The sequence below is a fragment of the Anneissia japonica genome, unplaced genomic scaffold (genome assembly GCF_011630105.1).
Source record: "Anneissia japonica isolate Jap-2015-1 unplaced genomic scaffold, ASM1163010v1 scaffold288002_len170804_cov185, whole genome shotgun sequence".
In the NCBI taxonomy this organism is placed as follows: domain Eukaryota; kingdom Metazoa; phylum Echinodermata; class Crinoidea; order Comatulida; family Comatulidae; genus Anneissia; species Anneissia japonica.
The window spans coordinates 101,611-110,045 of NW_022758553.1; positions in this window are offsets into that span (position 1 = coordinate 101,611).

Below are 8,435 nucleotides of genomic sequence, written 5' to 3' on the forward strand. Positions count from 1 at the left end.
CTCCGAAAGTCCGGACGAACATCTTCTGCAGGGCGTACGACCTTCTCGGCCTTTTCCACGCTTGCCAATCTGCACCTTCCAGTTCACGAAAAGCCAACAGGGAATCGCAACACAGCAGGTCGGAAGGTAGAGAACGTCCGAGACGGTCGAATTCCGTCCGGAGCAGCTTGAAGTCGAATTCGTATCCGTTGTGAGCGACCATACACACTGGTTTTGCCTGTCTGCCGAGGAAGGCGCATATCGACTCGCAAACTTGGACGTCGAAAGGTCGCTTGTCGTTATCCAGCATAAGAGCATTGTGGAGACTAGTCAGATTCGAAGCGATCGGGGAGATTTCTTTGTTGAAATACACGCACAGCGTCAGCTTGTCCATCACCCTCGGCGCGGTGCCCGAGCTCTCGACGCTGGACCTGTGTACGGCGATCAGGCACAGTTCGGTGACCTTGGGTCTGTCTTCGGCGTGCAGAGCCGACGTTTCCAGATCGAAGAAAACGAAGGACTTGATGATCGGATGCGACGGTTGTACGTGACCGAGCATCATTTCTTTCGTAAAGGCAACGTTGAATCTAAAAAAAAAAAAAATACTAATACAAAATATAAATAAATAAAATAACCTTTTTTGATGTCAAACAAGTTAAAACTAATGCAATAAGTTTTTAGTTAAAGATGGCTGACCTTACTGTTGGTGGTCTTAACGAAAAATATTAAGCATTACGTTTATTCCAAAGCAGAGTCAATGTATATATTTCCATGGACTAATAAATAATAAAAAAACATTAATATAATTTATGTGTAATTAAATATGGTCGACCATAGGCTAGGATATCTGTCGATGTTAAAAAAAATTATAAATATTCATAGATTATTTTTTATTCGGTATTGCAAACCCTACTATTGTTGATGAAGAAACATAGTTAATGAAATTTGGCTGAGCTTATTGTCGGTAGTGATAACGAAAGTTATTAAAGGTTACGTTTATTCCAAAGCAGAGTTAATGTATTATGTTCCATGAAATAATAATACTGAAAAAATTAATAATCTAATTTATGTGTACCGAAATATGGCCGACCATTGGCTAGGATATCTGTCGATGTTAAAAAAAATTACTAGGCCTATGATCTTAAATCTGTATTGCAGCCTTACTATTGTTGATGTAAAAAGACACGAAATTTGTTTTTACTTACCGTTAATTCGATAAAATCCAAATTCGTCTGGTATACTTGCAATGCCAGGTTTAGAGATGATATGTTCTATGTCTAAGGTCTGTAACACATGACTGTATTTCTTTTCGGTGCAAACAAATAGAATGAATCATAGGCAAAAGACCTTTCTGTGCAAACAAATAGGTATAGAATAAATCCTTGGTCCAAGACCTACAACAAAAGCTGTGCAATAAATTCCGTCTATACCAATTCCTAGGCCCAAAGCCAAAAAACAAGAGTTGTGCAATAAATTCCGTATAGAACGATTCCTAGGCTCAAGGCCTGTGACACATTATTTTTTTTCCGGCGCAAACAACATCTGTATAGAATAATTCCTAGGTCCAAAGCCTATAACGCAAGCTGTGCAAAACAATCATGTGTAGAATAATTCCTAGGTCCAAGGCCTACATTGCAGGCTGTGCAAAACAAAATCGGTATAGAATAATTCCAAACATGCTGGGAAATCCCCGCGTCAACTGTATCGGTTAGTTCAATGCACAGAGTCTCGCAAACTCTATTCATCGCAACTCGAAAGCGATTGGATGCTTTCAGCCAATAACGTGGTGTAACAATAACACTCCACTTAGTTGACGCAAACTCGAAATTTTTTTGCGTCCGGGCTCGAACGCGAACGTCTGGAAACATATCTCAACGTCATCGCGTTACACCGACGGGAAAGCTGTATACGATGACGTCACCATTTTGCCCAGCATCAGTACCGGTTCACTGACGCGTTTAGCCTTTACAACAACTGCAATGCATTAAGAATAGGAAAAGTGGTGTAACAATAACACTCCACTTAGTTGACGCAAACTCGAAAATTTCTTGCGTCCGGGCTCGAACGCGAACGTCCGGAAACATATCTCGACGTCATCGTCTTACACCGACGGGAAAGCTGTGCACGATGACGCAACCATTTCCCAGCAGCTCCTAGCGCTATATAAGTATAAAAGCAAAGTTAGCTTCAATATCCTACGAAAATCCACAAACTATCCTACGAAAAACACAAGCAGCTAGGCTCATTAATATTCATGAGCATTTTGAAATGGCGTTTATAAAGCGTGTGGGGGTGATCGGCAAATGTTAAATGCGTTGTTTTGTAGTAGTTTAATATCTCTTCACGTAGCATCCGTGAAAAAAAATGTTTTTCGTTATTCTTAATTCGAAATTTTATGACATTTTTCATTGCAGAATTTAAGTATACCTTAATACATAAGAATAGGGAAATATAGCTATATATAAGAATAGGGGAGATTTCCTATTCTTTAACACTAGAGACGAAAACTAGCACAAATTTAATCTAAAAAGCCAAATTAACCGAATGTTGCCCTAACAGGTACTGGGCCCTTGGCGTCATCGTTACCAGTCGAGCTGATGCACGATGTCGTCATGAAATATGTATCGTTTTACACATGACGTCATCTGTGTGCAGGAGGCTCCTACATAAGCGCAGACGAGCCATCGTCATTCAAGTTTCAAGAGGAGCAATCGTTTACAAATTCGCGATACCCCCGTCCCAGTACATCCCCGAGTCGCAGTGCCGGTAAGTTTTCGATCATCCCTCGTCCTTAGCTTCGTTCGTTCCCGAACGCGCAGCTTCGATGCCGCACGGGGTGACGGGTTACTGCCGATGGTAAGACAGGTACTGCTATTCCGTTGAATACTTCCTGTGGTCGGATCTGAACTAGCTCGGTTTCCTCTCGGGGGAACCGGCCTAGTGCCTCCTTCTAGGGGGCACCGGGAAGTGCGACCCCGGTTCGGCGGGTAGCCAGGGCAAACGTCACCTCGGCGTCGTGGTATTTCGTTGGGAGCCGGGCGAGGGGGGAGCACCGATGCAGCATTCGGTGCCTCTCGACTTGGGAAGGTGTCGCCGGACGATGTCTCTGATCCCCTAATACCTTCGTGGAAGGCGTCCTGTTTGCGTACGGGACTTTTCGAGAAGACGGTGTCTCGTTTGCGTTTGGGACTTTTCGAGAAGGCAGTGTCTCGTTTGCGTTCGGGACTTTTCGAGGAGGCGGTGTCTCGTTTGCGTTCGGGACTTTTCGAGAAGGCGGTGTCTCGTTTGCGTACGGGACTTTCCAGAAGACGGTGTCCTGTTGGCGTACAGGACTTTCGAGATGGAGGAGTCACGTTTGCGTACGGGACTTTCGATAAGACGGCGTCCTGTTGGCGTATAGGACTTTCGATTAGGCGGTGTTCCGTTTGCGTGCAGGGCAATTTCGACTTCGATGCCACCAACGGGTAACGGATTACTGCCGATTGTTAGACAGGTACTGCTATTCCGTTGAATACTGCCTGCGGTCGGATCTGAATCAGCCCAAGAAAGGCAACGTTACCTGGGCGTCGGAGTTGGAATCCGACTTACGAAGAAGGAAAGGATCCTACTGCGCTAGGGTCTGTCGTTTATATTTTTTGGTTCGGGAAGGCGATCAAGGTCCTATCAAGTTAGGATCTCACGTTGGAGGACAGGAAATGATCCTTTTGCGCAAGGATTCGAAACTCCTAGAGCGCAAGGTTTTATTAAGGCGAGAATTAAAGGTCGAACGGGATCCGACATCCTATGCGATGGTGTCGTAATAGAACATATAAGGTCGAACTTTTTGCGGGAGATTAAAGGTCGAACGGTTTGAGAGATATTAAAGGTCGAAATTTTTGCGAGAAATAAAGGTCGAATGGAATCCTAATGCGATAGGACCCGACATCCTATGCGAGGGTGTCTTAAAATCGGACAGGGACGGGATCAAGCTGTTAACCTGCTCGTGGTGATCCTGCTAAGACGGCCGCCGTCGTCGAACAGATAACAGCGCCTTTCAAAGATTTAAAGTTAATAAAATGAAAGAAACAAAAAATTGTTTTCCCCTTTCGTTTATCTTTGTCAAACACAATCACAGACAAGTTAGCTCAATAACAAATGCTTTGCGTGTGTGAGCGAGATTTTCCAATTTCATGATTAGTTTGAAGGATACGATGATGTTGGTGTCGATGTTTTATACAATTCATGGTACTCGGTTTTCCGTGTAAACTAAAAAAAGTAATAATCTATAACGAGGTCGTGCTTACGTCCTGCAGAGTCACGTTACAACGTATCTACGATGAACATACTTTGTTTTGACTCTTCTGGTATTCAAAAACTGTTTTTGAGCCGATGGAGTTTGGCAAAAAAAAACTCGTTACTGATGTTAATTAAAGCAAAACAACGTATATGTGAATATCGCTAATAACTTTGCAATAATCGAATGGTTGTAATTAATATCCCAATTTATACATATGTACCATCATGCACAATTTCAAAAACTTATTACTAAGTTTCAAACATACATGTTGTTTTGCCACGGAACGTTTATAATAAAAAGACCCAATATGTTGTACATCAGTGGCTACAGAAAATGTCAATTAAAGAAATCTGTGTTCAAGCGCACTTTATCGTGGTAGCTGAAAGAGTGGTAGCTCTGACAATATTTGCGCTCCTATAAAAAGACATATGCTCTTAAGATGCTGTCTCTTATACACATCTAGATGTGTATAAGAGACAGTTCTGTAACAGCGTCTGACGTCTTCCAAACACAATGCTCCGAACAGCAAACTTCCGAGCTCGGCCAGGTCCTCGACGATGCGTTCAGGGTCTGTGTCGTAAGGTTGCAAGCATTTCAGCGGGGCTACCACGACGTAATCGGCGAGCGTTGAACCAGAACATGCGATCCTCAGTCATCGATCGGATCGTCGGAGACCAACTGGTCCAGGTTTCCGGTCTGTGGCGCATTCCAACGGCGATGTTCAACAGAGCGTTCAACTCGTCTCCCGCTTTTCCAAAAACGAATTCGTATTCGGGAAACTCCACTCTCCTTTCCAGCAACAACCGAACGCATGTCACCATGTCGAAGGTGGTGTGCGCCTGCCTCAGACCGTCCTCTATGACGTTCGCCAAACCCTTGGGGCTGTCGTGTTTGCTTTGCCTGTCCCATTTCCAATTCCGTTCTATCACGATGAATTCGAACAGCCAGGTGATCTTTTTACGTAAGTCCTCCTCGCTTATCTCTTTCCTCTGGGCGATTTTGCTCTTGAACAGCTCTTCGCACCAGCTTGCGTAATAGTTCCGGTTTGAAATCGTAGTCGATACTTGATCGTGCATTTGGTACTCCATACTTCTTATTTTATTTTTTTTTTGTATTTATTTTCAATTATCACCACTCGGAATATGGCGATGCTTTCTCTACGATTCTCTTTTATACTACTGTGACATGTGGATTTTGTCACTATGAAGTTATACCTATTTAAATGGGATATTCCAAATTCTAACCCCTATTTGGGATAATGGGTTAATCCCTTATCTTACTTTGCCATGGTAACCGGACCAAGAAGAGCCTAATGTTTATTTTAAACTAATTAAGTGTAATGTTACACATGTTGCATCTTTTTTTGAGTGATGCATTTTATACCAAGAACTCTTTAGAACAACTACAGTATATTCATCGTTTAAACAACTTTTCACCGAAGCCTCATTTAATTTAGCCGGGGTGAGTTTATCTCTTTGATTATATATTTTAATATCATAACTGTTAAAGTACTATATTGTTATTATTTGATCCTGATTATGTATAATGTTGAGATAGATAGTAATTTGGTTAATTATTATATCACTACTTGTGAAATAATTACCTTTGTGCTGGTCTAAGTTGAATCAGGAAATTTGTGCGCACATGTTAAGTTTCTGATCGAGAAAGATGATTTTACCTAAATTATTTTGATTTAGTATTATATAATTGTTGTATTAACAATTATAAAGATTTTTGTAATTTGTTATATCATGAGACATAGAATGATACATTATAGGATATTATTATATATTGACTACTGTATCCAGTTTATATTAATTATACTTTGGATGACAAGCCGCGAGGCGTGGTTAAATAATTTCACCAATTTCCATCAATCACTATTTTTGGCTATGATTTTATCATGGAGTTATAATTAGTTTAAAATTGTAACTTTAGTTGTACAATTAAGAACTTTGATTTCCATTGAATGAATGCACACATTGTTTAAACCTATTAGTATTAATTATAGTTTATGTGTGAATGACCTTGAGTTGTTCCACAGGGTAGGAACCCTATCTCATGCATATGCATAATAGAACCTACTGTATTGCAGCATGGCCCGTTAGCGAGGTCAAAGGTCATTGACTTCTGATGAGAGTTTATTGTTTATGCTTGTTATCTTTATTTAAAAGTTTCTTTTTTTTAATGTTAATTAGTTTAGTTCATTGATATGTGTATTCTGTACACAGAGCACTAGTTCATTTAATTAATTTTATATATATTATTCGCTCTATATTAGTTATGATTTGTTATATTATCTATAATAATGTGAACATCATTGACTATGTCAGGAGAGTACAGTAATTTAATGTTACTCTTACATTTATATTTAATCAGTTACGATATAAGATATTTTCTTACCGTTTTATGATTATGTTAATACCACGATAATATATATTTTGGTTAGTTAAGTAAGTTTAAGCATTTGACTTGTCTTATACATTCTTTGTTTAGACTTGAGACTTAATGAGTTTTATTTATATTTTATCGTAGGGGTTTTGTGTACGTTCGCTTACGTCGCTATTGTTTATTGGTCAAAAGATGTTGCACTGCAATTAAAGAATCTTGAAATCATAGAAGCAAATTTGAGTGTCTTATTTTGCGTTCTACACTACCATTGAGCCAAAGTACCCATTTCGTCATGGGGTTTGTCGGCGCACGCATTCGCATCCGCCAACGTCATCGTGACCGCAGCTCCCCAAAGTCATCGTGTCACCCTCTTTAGATTGGTCGAGACCACGCGACGTCATCGTCATTCGAGCCGTCGATCCTCGCTATATTAACCGGCGCCGGCGTCCCGAGGTTCACAACCAGAAATGGAGGACGGCGAGACTAGAACAGCTACTGACTACATTGATTTCTTCAATGCTCTAGAGGAGATAAGCTCCGAGCTGATGTCGGGAGACCAAGTCCTCAAGACGGCGATGATGACATTGGACGATCCAAACTCGCCCATGTACAGGGTGGAGAGTCCAACCGAGTGTTCGAAGGCGGCTGATCTAGAACAACCTGCGTCGATGGAAACTGCTGCGGAACCGGTAGTGGAATCTGCATGGATGGAAATTGCTGCGGAACTGGAACCAGTTGTGGAACCGGCTGTAGAACCGGTTGTGGAACCTGCATCGACGAAATCGGCTGTGCAACCTGCATCGATGGAAGCTGCTGCGGAACCGGCTGCGGGACCTGCAACAATGGAAACTGCTGCGGAACCAAATGCAATAATCGACGTGAAGGGGAGTCTAAACAAACTTATAGAACTTTGCGGAGAAAACCTGCCTTATTCCCATGCCTTCGGGAAGATGATAGAATTCCTGACCAGAAGGAAAGCGAGGCCCTACGAGATGCCGACACTTCTATTTTGCCAAGACGAGGAGAGCGGATCGCCGTACGTCGTGGTGTCCACGGTTCTGGAAGCGTTGAAACTCAACAACGCTTACGTCGAAAACAGCTTGATGAGGACGTTCGGCCAAATGAACAGGATGAAGCGGATGGAGGAGACGGGAAGGCAGGACGCAGAAATCGGCGTGAAATCGCAAAACAGACATTTCGTGGCAGACTTCGTGGGAGCCGAACCCAGAGATCTTCCGACGCCCATAGTGACATGCAATAACCAAGAGAACGGACAGATCAGGTTGCGCTGGCTCATGTCGACGGCGTGCGTCTACCGCGCCGACGGCAAACCGGCACCCAGCGGCGTCCGCCTTCGAAAGGAGGACGGCTCCGTCGTCACCGTCGCGCTGATGCCTTTCTCGGTGGTGAAGCTCTGCGATAAGTTCGACGTGGAGGAGGAGGAAGACGACGCGACGACGGAGGAAATGAGACGAGCGCTTTCGGCCATGCCCTTCTGCTCAGAAGACGGACGGTGCGCATTCATACCGAAGAACGACAGGAAGAGAGCTTTCACCTGCGAGTCCGACGTCCTGACCCAATTTCCGGCCGTCGGCCGCCTCCGAAGAGCCCTCGCCGAACCGACGCACGACGAACGACCGAGGACCGAGGCCGTCGCGAGCATCAAACTGACAGACGAGAGCCTCGCAAAGAAATTCGGTCAGTGCCTATTCGGCCGATTCTTGACGATGGCCGTTGCATCGTCCCCTGGAGACGGCAAGTGGAGACGCGTCCTGAAGGTGATGGACGT